At 39.1% G+C, this 16,579-nt stretch overlaps 1 protein-coding gene and 1 non-coding gene across 3 annotated transcripts in view; one reads left to right on the top strand and one right to left on the bottom strand.

Annotated features, from left to right (window-relative positions):
• BCO2 (beta-carotene oxygenase 2) overlaps window positions 1-16,579 on the bottom strand; it is a 71,833-nt gene that overhangs the window by 27,842 nt on the left and 27,412 nt on the right. The window lies entirely within an intron of this gene.
• On the top strand, window positions 8,470-8,541 carry TRNAC-GCA. The gene has a single exon. It is a non-coding gene; the product is annotated as a tRNA-Cys (tRNA).

Below are 16,579 nucleotides of genomic sequence, written 5' to 3'. Positions count from 1 at the left end.
GACATGCTGATCTACAGAGTAGGACCCCAGCCAGCGCTCCCCTATAAGTGCCTGACGTGCTGATCTACAGAGTAGGACCCCCCAGAAGGGCCCTTCTATGTGCCTGACACGCTGAACAGCAGAGAAGGACCCCAGGCAAGGGAGCCCTCTAAGTGCCTGAACGGGCGGAGCTATGGAGAAAGACTGGCCAAAGAGGCCTTCAATCGCCAGCTACAAGAGGCTGGAATAAAGACTCTGAGAGGACCATAACTGCTGTGGCAGAGGCAGCCTGTCCCTGCATACTTGGCGCTGCCAGGGTCCCCACAAGCCAAGCAGCTGCGCCACCTTCACACTCAACTCTCACTGGGGCAGAGCTGCCACAGGCAAAACATGTCCTGTGTCTATGGGCACAGGGTCACTTTGGTAGTGTCTGACTCTTTGCAACCCTGCAGACTGTGGCCTGCCAGGCTTCTCTGTCAGGGATGGAGTTTCTCCCGGCAAGAATACTGGAGCATATTGGCCAACACTGGTTGCCACACCCTTCTAGAGCACTATATTTCTGCTGCTGTAGCTGCCAACTCCCCTGAGTACCTGGTGCTGCCAGAACCCCTGCGACCCAAGCAGCTGCACCACCTCCACACCTGGCCCTCACCCAAGTCCTCCAGGACAGCCTCAGGAGCAAACCCCAGTGGATGACCCACATGCAGAGGTGGAAATAAAATCACAATTGAAACCAGGGGCAGTGTGGCTAAGGAAGAAGACCCAAAACCTTCCCACCAGCTGTACACACTGCAGATTAAATCCACACAACCAACTAACCAGACTCTGTGTCTATGGAATATAAAAAAGGTCATTGAGAGCTCCCACAAAAGAAAACGCACTAGTTCTGATAGCTGTGGACATTGGAGGCAAGAACGCACAGGAGTAGGACAAGATTAGGATCTGAGCTGCCCCCACAGCAGGTCCAGAGATCAGCACCGTGTTGGGGGGCATCCTAGGGAGGTGAGATGGACTGTGACTCCCAGCGAGGGAAAGGACAGCAGTGACTCAAGAAAAACATTATTATTCTTAAGTTTTGATTTGTTCTGTAGATTCTTTTGGATTTTTTCTTTTTTGTCTTTTTTTCCCCCTATGTTGTAGTTGTCAATTTTATTGGCACTATGAAATCTAATTAAGCTTTTGAGATTTTTATTTCCCCCCTCAGTCACATTTTTTATTGTTATAAACCACTGCCTCTATGTTGGGCTTCTGCAGTTCTGTGGCGTTTCCCTTTTTTTCCTCTTTAATTTTAATTTTTTTAAACCTATTATTTTTTTTTTACATTTATTCCTTTGTTTGCTTTTCCTACTATTCTTTTCCCCATGCAGTTAATCCTTAATGTATATAAATCTTCTTTATCTACTTCTATTTAACTTTGCATATCTATTCTTTCTTTCTTTTCTTTCTTTCCTTTCCTCTCAACATATTTGCTAGTATTTTTTCATTGCTTTATTCCCCAATTGGTGCCTTCTTTAGTTTTGCTTTCCAGTTTGTGCTTCGGTTAGTTTTGTTCTGGTAGATGTAATTTTTGGTTTCCTTTGTTCACTGAGTCAATCCACTGTACTTTACTTTTGTAGGACTGCTTGATTTTGCTTATGGGTGTATATGAATATGTGTATATTCAGTCACACTTTTTATTGTTGTTATAAACCTCTGGCTCTATGTTGGGCTTTTGCAGTTCTGTGGAGTTTTCCATTTTTTTTCCTTTTTTCTTTCTTCTTCTGTTTTTTTTTCCTTTCTCTTTTTTATAATTTTATTTTTAAATATATTTTTATTTTAAATATAAATATAATATACAATTATAATATAATATATAATATAATATATTTTGATTTTATAATTTTAATTTTTAAACCTATTATATTTAACTATAAAATGTAATATAATATAAATATAATATGTTTTAATTTTAAAATATAATTTTAATTTTATGATTTTAACTTTTTTAAACCTGTTATATTTTTTGTACATTTATTCCTTTGTTTGCCTTTCCTACTGTTCTTTTCCCCTTGAAGTTAAACTTTAACATATATAAGTCTTCATCTACCTCTATTTAACTTTGCATATCTATTCTTTCTTTCTTCCCTTTCCTCTCAACATGTTTCTTAGTTTAGTTTTCATTGCTTTATTCCCCACTTGGCATCTTGCTTTAGTTTTGTTTTCAGTTTGCACTTTAGTTAGTTTTGTTCTTAAATGGTAAATAAAATTTTTTATTTCCTTTGTTTGCCAGGTCAATCTACTATACTTTATTTTTCTTGGACTGTTTTGACTTTGCTCATAGGTGTATATGTATATGTGTATACTGCATTATTTAATTATTATTTGCCTGGTTTTGTAACTGCCATTTGTCTGGGGTTCATCTTTGGCTTCTCATTTTTGGATATTTGTTTTACTCTCACTTAATGCCATAAAAAACCACTTGTGGAATCTTCGTTCCTGACCAGAGACTAAGCCCTGAGCCTTTGGAGTGGGAGCACTAACTCCAAAGCCCTAGACTACCAGAGAACTAACCCTAGGGAGTGTCAAATAGTGAGAAATCATATGAAGGAAACCAAGTGAATACAAGACCGGGCATCACACAACCCCCAGTAGCACCCTGTGCAGGATGCCTCATATAAACAACTAACAAAACAAATATAGACCCAATCATCAGCAGACAGGATTACCACCTCACTCAGCCTTGCCCATCAGAGGAAAAACAAACAAACAAACAAAAACTCAGCACAAATCTCACCCCACAGGAAGCTTACAGAAACCACTGGACCAACCTTAGGAGGGCAGAAACCAAAAGGAAGAAAGAATTCAACCTTGAATCCTGGGGAAAGGAGATCTCAAACACAATAAGTTAAAAAAATAATAATGAAGAGGCAGAGAAATACTACACAAATGAAGGGACAAACTAGAAACACAAAAGTCCAAATAAATGAAGAGGAAACAGGCAAACTACCTGAAAAAGAATGCAGAATAATGATAGTAAAGATGACCAAAATCCTTGAAAACAAAATGGAGAAAATCTAAGAATCAACAAAGACCCAGAAGAATTAAAGAATAAACATACAGAGACAAACAACACAATTACTGAAATTAAAAATACTCTGGAAAGAATCAATAGCAGAACATTTGAAGCAAAAGAATGAATCAGTGAGCTGGAAGATAAAGTGGTGGAAATAACTTCTGAAGAGCAGAATAAAGTAGAAGGAATGAAAAGAACTGAGGATAGTCTCAGAGACCTCTGGGACAATATCAAATGCACCAACATTTGAATTATAGGGGTCCCAGAAGAAGAAGAAGAGAAAAAGAAAGGGTATGAGAAAATTTTTGAAGAGATTATAGTTGAAAATTTCCCCAACATGGAAAGGGAAATAGTCAGTCAAGTCCAAGAGGCACAAAGAGTCCCATATAGGATAAACCCAAGGAGAAACACACCAAGACACACACTAATCAAACTACCAAAGACTAAACACAAAGAACAAATATTAAAAGCAGCAAGGGAGAAGTAAATACAGGGAAACCCCATACACTTAACACCTGATGTTTCAGCAGAAGCTCTGCAGGCCAGAAGGGAGTGGCAGGATATATTTAAAGTAGTGAAAGGGAAAAATCTACAACCAAGATTACTGTAGCCGGCAAGGATCTCATTTAAAATTGATGGAGAAATAAAAAGCTTCTCAGACAAGCAAAAGTTAAGAGAATTCAGTACCACCAAACCAGCTTTACAACAAATGTTACAGGGACTTACACAGTGAAAAAATACAAGAAAAAAATCTACAAAATCAACCCCAAACAATTAAGAAAATGGCAATAGGAACATATATATCAATAATTACCTTAAATGTAAACAGATTAAATGCTCCAACCAAAAGACACAGACTGGCTGAATGGATACAAAAACAAGACCCATATATATGCTGTCTACAAGAAACCCACCTCAGACCTCAAGACACATATGGACAGAAAGTGAGAGGATGGAAAAATATTCCATGCAAACGGGAAGCAAAAGAAAGCTGGAGTAGCAATCCTCATATCAGACAAAATAGACCTTAAAATAAAGAAGATTACAAGAGATAAGGAAGAACACTACATAATGATCAAGGGATCAATCCAAGAAGAAGACATAACAATTGTAAATATCTATGCACCCAACATAGGAGCACCTCAGTACATAAGACAAACATTAACAGACATAAAAGGAGAAATTCACAGTAACACAGTAATAGTAGGAGACTCTAACACCCCACTCACACCAACGGACAGATAATCAAAACAGAAAATTAATAAGGAAATACAAGCCCTAAATGATATATTAGATGAGATGGATCTCATTGATATCTTCAGGACATTCTCCTTCCAAATGCAGAAGAATATATCTTCTTCTAAAGGCACATGGAACATTATCCAGGATACACCACATCTTGGGTCACATATCAAACCTCAGTAAATTTAAGAAAATTGAAATCATATCTAGCACATCTTCTTCGACCACAATGTTATAAGACTAGATATCAACTACAAGAAAAAAAACTAAGAAACACAAACACGTGGAGATTAAACAACACATTTCTAAACAACCAACAGGTTACTGAAGAAATCAAAAGGGAAATTGAAAACTTTCTAGAAACAAATGACAATGAAAACACTCAATGACAACTCAAAATCTATGGTATGCAGCAAAAGGAGTTCTAAGAGGGAAGTTTATAGCAACATGATCCTACCTCAAGAAACAAGAAAAACATTGAAACTTTACAAGAAAAACATCTAAACTTTGTTTAGAAAAAACAACCAAACTTTACACCTAAAACAACTGGAAAAAGAAGAATAAAAAGACCCAAAATTAGTAGAAGGAAAGAAATCACAAAGATCAGAGCAGAAATAAGTGAAAAAGAAATGAAAAAAATGAAAAAATGAAAAAAAAAGTAAACAGAAAAAGAGACACAGAAATACAGAACAGACTTTTGAACTCTGTGGGAGAAGGTGAGGGTGGGATGTTTTGAAAGAACAGCATGTATATTATCTATGGTGAAACAGATCACCAGCCCAGGTGGGATGCATGAGACAAGTGCTCGGGCCTGGTGCACTGGGAAGACCCAGAGGAATCGGGTGGAGAGGGAGGTGGGAGGGGGGATCGGGATGGGGAATACGTGTAACTCTATGGCTGATTCATATCAATGTATGACAAAGCCCACTGAAATGTTGTGAAGTAATTAGCCTCCAACTAATAAAAAAAAAAAAAAAAAAAAGAATAAATCACATTTGGGGCATTTCTGCAAAAAAAAAAAAAAAAAGAAATGAAAGAAAACAACAGTAAAAATTAACAAAACTAAAAGCTGGTTCTTTGAGAAGATAAACAAAATTGACGAACCTTTAGCCAGACTCATCAAGAGAAAAAGAGAGAAGAATCATATCAACAAAATTAGAAATGAAAAAGGAGAGGTTACAACAGACAATGTAGAAATACAAAGGATTATAAGAGACTATTATGAACAACTATATGGCATAAAATGGATAACTTGGAAGAAATGGACAGATTCTCAGAAACGTCCAATCTTCCAGGACTGAACCAGGAAGAAACAGAAATTATAAACAACCCAATTACAAGCACTGAAATTGAAGCTGTGATCTAAAATCTCCCCAAAAACAAAAGCCTAGTCTTCACAGGAGAATTCTATCAAACATTTAGAGAAGAGCTAATGCCTATCCTTCTAAAACTCTTTCAAAAAATTTCAGAGGAAGGAACACTTCCAAACTCATTCTACGAGGCCACCATCATCGTGATACCAAAACCAGACAAAGACAACACAAAAAAAGAAACTACAGGCCAACATCACTAATGAAGATAGATGCAAAAATCCTCAACAAAATTTTAGCAAACAGAATTCAGCAACACATCAAAAAGCTCACCATGATCAAGTTGGGTTTATTCCAGGAATGCAAGGATTCTTCCATATATGCAAAACAATCAATGTGATACACCATATTAACAAATTGAAAGATAAAAACCATATGATCATCTCAATAGATGCAGAAAAAAGCTTTTGACAAAATTCAGCACCCATTTATGATTAAAACGCTTCAAAAAATGGGCATGGAAGGAACCTACCTCAACATAGTAAAGGCCATATATGATAAGCCTACATTATTTTTAAACCTACAGCAAACATTATTCTCAATGGTAGAAAAACTGAAAGCCTTCCCCCTAAGATCAGGAACAAGACAAGGATGTCCACTTTCACCACTGTTATTCAGCATAGTTCTGGAAGTCCTAGCTACAGCAATCAGAGAAGAAAAAGAAATAAAAGGAATCCAGATCAGAAAAGAACAAGTAAAGCTCTCACTGTTTGCAGATCACATGATACTGTACATAGAAAATCCTAAAAATATTATCAAAAAGTTACTAGAGCCAATCAGTGAATTTAGCAAAGTTGCAGGATACAAAATCAACACACAGAAATCACTTGAATTTCTATATACTAACAATGAAAAATCAGAAGGAGAAATTAAGGAATCAATCCCATTCACCACTGTAACAAAAAGAATTAAATATCTAGGAATAAACTTACCAAAGTAAACAAAAGGAAGAATCAATATTGTGAAAATGACTATTACCAAATGCAATCTACAGATTCAGTGCAATCCCTATCAAATTACCGATGGCATTTTTCACAGAACTAGAACAAAAAATTGCACAATTCATATGGAAACACAGAATATCCCAAATAGCCAAAGCACTCTTGAGAAAGAAGAATGGAGCTGGAAGAATCAACTTTCCTGACTTCAGATTATACTGCAAAGCTACAGTCATCAAGACAGTATGGTACTGGCACAAAAACAGAAATATAGGCCAATGGAACAAGATAGAAAGCCCAGAAATAAACCCATGCACCTATGGGTTCCTTATTTTTGACAAAGGAGACAAGAATATACAATGGGGCAAAGACAGCCTCTTCAATAAATGGTGCTGGGGAAACAGGACAGCTACATGTAAAAGAATGAAATTAGAATACTTCCTAACACCATACACAAAGATAAACTCAAAATTGATTAAAGACCTAAATGTAAGACCAGAAACTATAAAACTCTTAGAGGAAAACATAGGCAGAACACTCGATGACATAAATCAAAGAAAGATCCTCTATGACCCACCTCCTACAGTAATGGAAATAAAAACAAAAGTAAACAAGTGGGACCTGATTAAACTTAAAAGCTTTTACATAGCAAAGGAAACTATAAGCAAGGTGAAAAGACAATCCTCAGAATGGGAGAATATAATAGCAAGTGAAACAACTGACAAAGGATTAATTTCCAAAATATACAAGCAACTCACATAACTCAAAGTCAGAAAAACAAACAACCCAATCAAAAAGTGGGAAAAAGACCTAAACAGACATTTCTCCAAAGAAGACATACATATGGCTAACAAACACCTGAAAGGGTACCCAACATCGCTCATTATTAGAGAAATGCAAATCAAAACTACAATGCAACATCACCTCATACCAGTCAGAATGGCCATGATCAGAAAGTCTACAAACAATAAATGCTGGAAAGGGTGTGGAGAAAAGGGAACACTCTGGCACTGTTGGTGGGAGTGTAAATTGATGCAGCCACTATGGATGTTGGTATGGAGAGAGAGTCCTTAAAAAACTAGGAATAAAACCACCATATGATCCAGCAATCCCACTCCTAGGCATATACCCTGAAGAAACCAAAATTGAAAACGACACATGTATTCCAGTTTTCATTGCAGCACTATTTACAATAGCTAGAACATGGAAGCAACCTGATGTCCATCGACAGATGAATGGATAAAGAAGTTGTGGTACATATACACAATGGAATATTACTCAGCCATAAAAAGGAATGCATTTGAGTCAGTTCTGATGAGGTGGATGAACCTAGTACCTATATACAGAGTGAAGTGAGTCAGAAAGAGAAACATAAATATCATATTCTAACACATATATACAGAATCTAGAAAAATGGTACTGAAGAATTTCTTTGCAGGGCAGCAACGGAGAAACAGACATAGAGAATAGACTTATGGATACAGCGAGAGTGGAGAAGAGGGTGAAATGTGTGGAAAGAGTAACATGGAAACTTACATTACCATGTGTAAAATAGATAGCCAACGGGAATTTGCTGTATGGCTCAGGAAACTCTGAGCCATACAGCAAACAAGGGCTCTGTATCAATCTAGAGGGGTGGGATGGGGCAAAGGATGGGAGGGAGTTTCAAAAGGGAGTGGATATATGTTTACCTATGGCTGATTCATATTGAGGTTTGACAGAAAATGACAAAACACTGTAAAGCAATTATCCTTCAATAAATAAATAAATTTAAAAAAAAAAAACAAAACACTTGTAGTGCTTCCCAATTAGTAGTACTGGCTTTAGTACTAAGATGAAAATATATCAATTTATGTGTGTGTGTGTATATATGTATATACATGGGGCGTCCCTGGTGGCTCAGAGGTTAAAGCATCTGCCTGCAATGCAGGAGACCCGGGTTCGATCCCTGGGTTGGGAAGATCCCCTGGAGAAGGAAATGGCAACCCACTCCAGTATTCTTGCCTGGAGAATCCTATGGATGGAGGAGCCTGGTAGGCTATACAGTCCACGGGGTCGCAAACAGTAGGACATGACTGAGCAACTTCACTTCACTTCATGTATATACATATCTGTATATAATATATGTGTGTGTGGCTTCCCAGGTTGCACAGTGGTAAAGAATCTGCCTGCCAATGCAGGAGATGTGGGTTCAATCCCTGGGTAAAGAAGATCCTCTGGAGTAGGAAATGGCACCTTACTCCAATAGTCTTGCCTATAGAATCCCACAGACAGAAGAGCCTGGCGGGCTACAGTCCTCGGGGTCACAAAGAGTCAGATATGACTGAGCATGCATACACATGATTATTTTTCCACCAACCTATTAATATGGTGAATGACAAGATAGATTTCCAAATTATGAACCTCTCATGCATTCTTGGAATTAATCCTACCTGATGATAGTGAATTATGCTTTTAATGTAGTGTTGGATTCTGTTTCCTAAGAAAATACTTATTAGCATTCTAGTAGTACTATATATTTTGTACTTTTTCATGGATATTCATAAATAATAGGAATAATTGTTTTCTTTTTTGTACAAACTTTGTCATGTGTTGATACCAATATTAGACTTGCTTCATAAAAAGAATTGGGAAACTTCCCTCCATTTTCAAGCCTCTAAATTAATCTTACATCTGCTGTAAGTAAGATGGCAGAGTAGAGGGATGTACACTCATCTTCTCCTGTGAAAACACCAAAATCACAACTAGCTGCTGAACAACCATTGACAGGAGAATGTTGGATCTCAACAAAAAAAGATACCCCACATCCAAGGGCAAAGGCGAAGCCCCAATAAAACAGTAGGAGAGGCACAATCACGTTTAAAATGAAATCTCAGATCTGCCAGAGAAAATCAGAGAGGAAAAACAAAACCTTGTGCACACCAGGATAAAGGGAAAGGGGCAGTGATCCCCGCAAGAGACTGAGCCAGACCTGCCTTTGAGGGTTTGAGAGTCTCCTGTGAAGGCCCTGGTCAGCAGTGACGTGCCACGGGGACAGTGGCTCTAGCTGCAGCAGACCTGGGAGGTGTGGCATGTGGCATAAGTCCTCTTGGAGGAGGTCGCCATTAGCCCCACCATAGAGCCACTGAGCAGATGACACACAAACTGGAGAATAGTTATACCAAAGAAGTTCTCGCACTGTAGCAAGTTCTAGGGCCCAAAACAGAGTTCCCAACCTGGGGAGTCAGCAAAAGGACTTAAAAACAACAGCATGATCTCTGTTCTTTTCCAAGGCAAACCAATCAATAGCACAGTAATCCAAGTCTATGCCCCAACCACTAATGCTGAAGAAGCTGAAGTTGAACGGTTCTATGAGGACCTACAAGACCTTCTAGAACTTATACAAAAATAAAAAAAAAAAAAGATGTCCTTTCCATCACAGGGGACTGGAATGCAAAAGTAAGAAGTCAAGAGATACCTGGAGTGACAGGCAAATTTGGCCTTGGAGTACAAACTGAAGCAGGGCAAAACTAACAGACTTTGCCAAGAGAATGCACTGGTCATTGGAAACTCTCTCTCCAGCAACACAAGAGACAACTCTACATAAGGACATCACCAGATTGTCAATACCGAAAGCAGACTGACTATATTCTTTGCAGTTGAACATGAAGAAGCTCTATACAGTCAGCAAAAACAAGATTGGTAGCTGACAATGGCTCAGATCATTAACTCCTTATTGTAAAATTCAGACTTAAATTGAAGAAAGTAGAGAAAACGACTAGGTCATTCAGATATGACCTAAATCAAATCCCTTATGATTATACAGTGGAAGTGACAAATAGATTCAAGGGATTAGATTTGATAGACAGTGCCTGAAGAACTAGGGACACAGGTTCGTAACATTGTACAGGAGGTGGTGATCAAAACCATTTCACACGCTAGCAAAGGAATGCTCAAAATTCTCCAACAGTACATTAACTGAGAACTTCCAGATGTTGAAGCTGGATTTAGCAAAGGCAGAGGAAACAGAGATCAAATTGCCAACAACTGTTGGATCACAGAAAAAGCAAGAGAATTCAAGAAAAACATCTACTTCTGCTTCACTGACTATTCTAAACCCTTTGACTGTGTGGACCACAACAAACTGAAAAATTCTTGAAGAGATGGGAATACCAGACCATCCTATCTGTCTCCTGGGAAATCTGTGTAGCCCAAGAAGCAAAAGTTAGAAACAGACATGGAACAACAGACTGGTTCAAAACTGGGAAAGGAGTGCTTCAAGGCTATATATTGTCACCATGATTATTTAACTTCTATGCAGAATACATCATGCAAAATGCCAGGCTGGATAAAGCACAAGCTGGAATCAAGATTGCCAGGAAAAATATCAATAACCTCAGACATGCAGATGACACCACCCTTATGACAGAAAGCAAAGAGGAACTAAGCCTCTTGATGAAGGTGAACGAGGAGAATGAAAAACTAGCTTAAAACTCAGCATTCAAAAAACTAGGATTATGGCATCTGGTCCCATCCCTTCATGTTAAATAGATGGGGGAACAATGGAAACAGTGAGAGACTTTATTGTCTTGGGCTCCAAAATCACTGCAAATGGTGACTGCAGCCATGAAATTAAAAGGCACTTGCTCCTTGGAAGAAAAGCTATGACAAACCTAGACAGCATAATAAAAAGCAGAGATATTACTTCACCAACAAGGTCTGTATAATCAAAGCTATGATTTTCCCAGTAGTCATGTATGGATATGAGAGTTGGTCATAAAGAAAGCTGAGCGACGAAGAATTGATGCATTTGAATTGTGGTGTTGGAGAAAGCTCTTGGGAGTCCCATGGACTGCAAGGAGATCAAACCAGTCAATCCTAAAGGAAATCAATCCTGAATATTAATTGGAAGGATTGATGCTGAAGCTGAAACTCCAATAATTCGGCCTTCTTATGCAAAGAGCTGACTCATTAGAAAAGACCCTGATGCTGGAAAAGATTGAAGGCAGGAGAAGAAGGTGATGACAGAGGATGAGATGGTTGGATTGCATCACTGACTCAATGGACATGAGTTTGAGTATGGGTGATGGGTGATGGGTGAAGGACAGGGAGGCCTGGCATGCTGCAGTCCATGGGGTTGCAAAGAGTTGGACATGACTGAGCAACTGAACAAAAATAATCTATAAAGCACTGGAACTATCTGATATTCAAAAGTCTGGTAGAATTTCTCTGTGAAATAATTGAGGTTTAGTGCTTTTTTAAGGGGGCAGTTATTCAATAAGTTTCTTGTTTACTTCTACAAAACTGGTGTCTTTAAACTTTCTACTCTGTCAATTTTGTTAATCTGTATTTCCCCCAGGAAATTATTCATTTCCTTGAGGTTTCCAAGAGTATTTGCATAGAGGCCCACAAAGTCTTTTATAATTTTTTATCTATTCAATGACTTCTTTTTAATTGTCATTTCTTTCTTTTTTTTTTTTTGCCTGCAACATACAACTTGTGGGATCTTAGTTCCCTGACCAGGGATCACACTGGTGCCTCCTGCAGTGGAAGCACGGAGTCTAACCACTGGACTGCCAGAGAATTCCTTCATTGTCATTTCTTATTTTGTGCATTTGGGCTTTCGCCCTTTTATCCTTGATATCAGCTAGCAGTTTCTCACCATATTTTGGTAATTTTTTTCAAAAAACATTAAAAACAAAATAGTTTTATTGTTATTCCAGTCTAAATCCCAATAAAATCATGATACATAGAGCCAAACCTATACTCTGGGTGTAAACTCAGACACTCAGCTTCCTCATTTATTCATATTTTTTTCTTTCCTTCTTATTTTTCTTTGTTACCATCTCATGTTGACTCATACTGAGCTGTCGAGCAAACCCCTAATTTTTGGCACGTTCTCCTATTAAGCCAATCTCTTCCATGCTCATTCTTGTAATAACTGACTTTCTTGACCCAAATTACTTTTAGATAATTAACTTGTTAGATTCCTTCTCACAAGATCCTTCTTGACTCTATCATTCTAAGTATTTATTTAGTCAAATCAACCAACATTTCTTGAGTCTCTGCTATCTGAGAGGCATTGTCCAAGGCCAGAAATTATAGGTGTATAAATAACTATCATGATGTGTGTGTGTGTTTTCAGTCACATCTGATTCTTTGCAACTCCATGGGCTGTAGCCCTCCAGGCTCTTCTGTTCTTGGGATTTCCCAGGCAAGAATACTGGAGTAGGTTGCCATTTCTTACTTCAGGGGATCTTCCCAACCCAGGGATAGACCCACATCTTGTGAGTCTCCTGGATTGGCAGTCAGATTCTTCACCACTAACACCACCTGGGAAGTACACAATGATTACTGCACTAATGGAAAAGTGTTGGTTTCTTGTTTTTTTGTTTTTTTTTAAACTGTCTATGCACAGGAGGAACAACAGATTGGAAGGATGTGGACATCAGGGAAAAGTCAAGAGGGAAGAACATGATTCTTTAAGGATGTTTGCCAGGTGGAGAAGAGTAAAAAGGCATCTTAGGATTAGGTGATTAGAAGGAAAAAAAAAAAAAGGAAGAACCTGAAGGTATATGGTATCTTGAAGAAGCAGCCAGTTAACAAATTAGTATTAGCCATTAGTGGCAGGCAATCATGCCAGAGAAATAGGTCAGCTTCAACAGGAAAGTGTGGAGTTTAGGAACAGGAAAGTGAAAGAGTGAAACCTGTGTCTTAGAAAGGTCACTCTGAACACACTAGAATATGGAACAAAAAGACGAACAACCAGGTAATAATTCAAGTGAGAGGAGATGAAAGCTTAAAATGAAACAGTACAATGAGAAAAGGACAAACTGCAGAAATAAGTCAGAGATGACTGTCATGAGGTAGGCAGTAACAAAGAGAGAGAATCCAAAAAATCACCCCTGAATGGATGACGACTCTTTAACTGACATGGAAAATACAGGAAGAGCAAATATTGGGAGAAAAGCAAGCAGTTCAGTTTTGAACAAGAGGCTGAGCCATTTGCAAATCATCAGAGTAGAGATGTGTCACAGCCAGCTGGCAAGACACAGGTCTAGGATACAAGAGATGGGTGTGCTGTGGAAAAGAGATGTTTGGAAGTGTCTGTGTGTGACACGAATAGGGATGGCTCTGGGATAACAACACCATCTGCTGAGGACTTACTGTGTGTCGGAAACTGTGCTGGGCATGTCACCAGGATATAAAAATATATATTTAGGAAAAGATATGTATGTACATAATGTGTATATACAGTTGATCCTTGAACAACATAATTTTATATAAAATATGTATATTTATGAAATATATACTTGTGAAATCAAATATCAGACCCGACAGAGACAATCCGAGGGTACAAACAAAACCTTGTGGGCACCAGGATAAAAGGAAAGGAACAGTGGCCCCCATAAGAGACTGAGCCAGACCTGCCTATGAGTGTTTCAGGGTCTCCTGTGGAGGCACGGATCAGCAGTGACCTGCCGCGGGGACCTGGGAGGCGCAGCGAGGGGCATAAGTCCTCACAGAGGAAGTCACCATTAGCCCCACTTAGAGCTACTGAGCAGATGACACACAACCTGGAGAACAATTATACCAAAGAAGTTCTCGCACTGTTGCAAAAGTTCTAGGACCCAAAACAGATTTCCCAACTTGGGGATCCGACGAAAGAACTGAAAACCCCCAGGAAAACAGACTCTTGGAGGGCACAACAAAACCTTGTGTGCGCCAGGACCCAGGAGAAAGGAGCAGTGACCCCAAAAGGGAGTGAGCCAGAATTGCTCGTGAGTGTCTGTGAGTCTTTGGTGGAGGTGTGGGTTCACAGCGACCTGCTGTGGGGTCAGGGGCATTGAATACAACAGTCCTGGGAGCAACTGCATGCTGACATATGTCTTTTTGAAAGGGGTCCCCATTACTGCCTTTACCCTTACCACAGTTTGGCCTCAGGCCAAACTACAGGGAGGGAACACAGCCCCACCCATCAGCAGAAAATTGGATTAAAAATTTACTGAGCATTGCCCTGCCTACCAGAGCAAGAACCACATCTAGTCCCTCCCATCAGGAAGATTCCACCAGCCTCTTATCCTCATCCATCAGAAGGCAGACAGAATGAAAGTCAAAATTACAGACAACTAACCAAACTGTTCACATGGGTCACAACATTGTCTAACTCATGAAACTATGAGCCACGCCATATATGTCAAGGCTATATTTTTGCCCCCTGCTTATTTAACTTCTATGCAGAGTACATCATATGAAAATGCCAGGCTGGATGAAGCACAAGCTGAAATCAAGGTTGCTGGGAGAAATATCAGTAACCTCAGATATGCAGATGACACCACCCTTATGGCAGAAAGCAAAGAAGAACTAAAGAGCCTCTTGATGAAAGTGAAAGAGGAGAGTGAAAAAGTTGGTTTAAAACTCAGCATTCAGAAAACTAAGATCATGGCTTCTGGTCCCATCACTTTATGGCAAATAGATGGGGAAACAATGGAAACTGACAGACTTTATTTTCTTAGGCTCCAATATCACTGCAGATGGTGACTGCAGCCATGAAATTAAAAGACACTTGCTCCTTGGAAGAAAAGTTATGACCAACCTAGACAGCTTATTAAAAAGCAGAGACATTACTTTGCCAACAAAGGTCCATCTAGTCAAAGCTATAGTTTTTCCTATAGTCATGTAAGGATATGACAGTAGGACTATGAAGAAAGCTGAGTGCCGAAGAATTGATGCTTTTGAACTGTGGTGTTGGAGAAGACTCTTGAGAGTCCCTTGGACTGCAAGGAGATCCAACCAGTCCATCTTAACGGAAATATTCAATTCTGAATATTCATTGGAAAGATTGATGTTGAAGCTGAAACTCTAATTCTTTGGCCACCTAATGTGAAACCTGACTCATTTGAAAAGACCCTGATGCTGGGAAAGATTGAAGTTGGGAGGAGAAGAGGATGACTGAGGATGAGATGGTTGATGGCATCACCGACTCAGTGGACATGAGTTTGAGTAGGCTCCGGGAGTTGGTGATAGACAGGGAGCCTGGCATGCTGCAGTCCACGGGGTCACAAAGAGTGAGCTACTGAACTGAACTGAACTGAATGGAGGGCAACCCAAGACAGATGTGTCTTGATGGAGAGTTTTGCAAAACATGTTCACAGTAGAAGGGAACAGCAAACCACTTCAGCATTCTTGTCTTGAGAACCTCATGTACAGTAGGCAAAGGCAAAAGATATGACACAGAAAGATGAACTCCTCATGTTGGCAGGTGCCCAATATATTACTGGAGAAGAGCGGAGAAATAGCTCCAAAAGGAATGAAGAAGCTGAGTGAAAGCGGAAACAACACCCAGCTGTGGGTGTGTCTGGTGGTGAAAGTAAGGTCTGATGCTGTAAAGAAAAATATTGCATAGAAACCTGGAATGTTAGGTCCATGAATCAAGATAAATTGGAAGTGGTCAAACAGGAGATGGCAAGAGTGAACATCGACATTTTAGGAATATGTGATTTAAAATGGACCAGAATGGGCAAATTTAATTCAGATGACCATTGTATCTGCTACTGTGGGCAAGAATCCCTTAGAACAGATGGAGTAGCCCTCATAGTCAACCAAAGAATCCAAAATGCAGTAATTGGGTGCAATCTCAAAAACGACAGAAAGATCTCAATTCAATTCCAAGGCAAACCATTTAATATCAGAGTAATCCAAGTCTATACCCCAACCACTAATGCTGAAGAAGCAGAAACTGAATGGTTCTATGAGGATCTACAAGACCTTCTAGAACTAACACCAGAAAAAAGATGTCCTTTCCATCACAGGAGACTGGAATGCAAAAGTAAGAAGTCAAGAGATACCTGGAGTGACAGGCAAATTGGGCCTTGGAGTACAACATGAAGCATGGCAAAAACTAACAGACTTTTGCCAAGAGAACACACTGATCATAGCAAACACCCTCCTCCAACAACAGAAGAGATGACTCTACACATGGACATCACCAGATGGTCAACACCAAAATCAGACTGATT

Source organism: Cervus elaphus, chromosome 1 (genome assembly GCF_910594005.1).
Source record: "Cervus elaphus chromosome 1, mCerEla1.1, whole genome shotgun sequence".
Taxonomy (NCBI): domain Eukaryota; kingdom Metazoa; phylum Chordata; class Mammalia; order Artiodactyla; family Cervidae; genus Cervus; species Cervus elaphus.
Note: the sequence above shows the minus strand (reverse complement) of the source record. Positions and strands in the feature narration are given on the sequence as shown.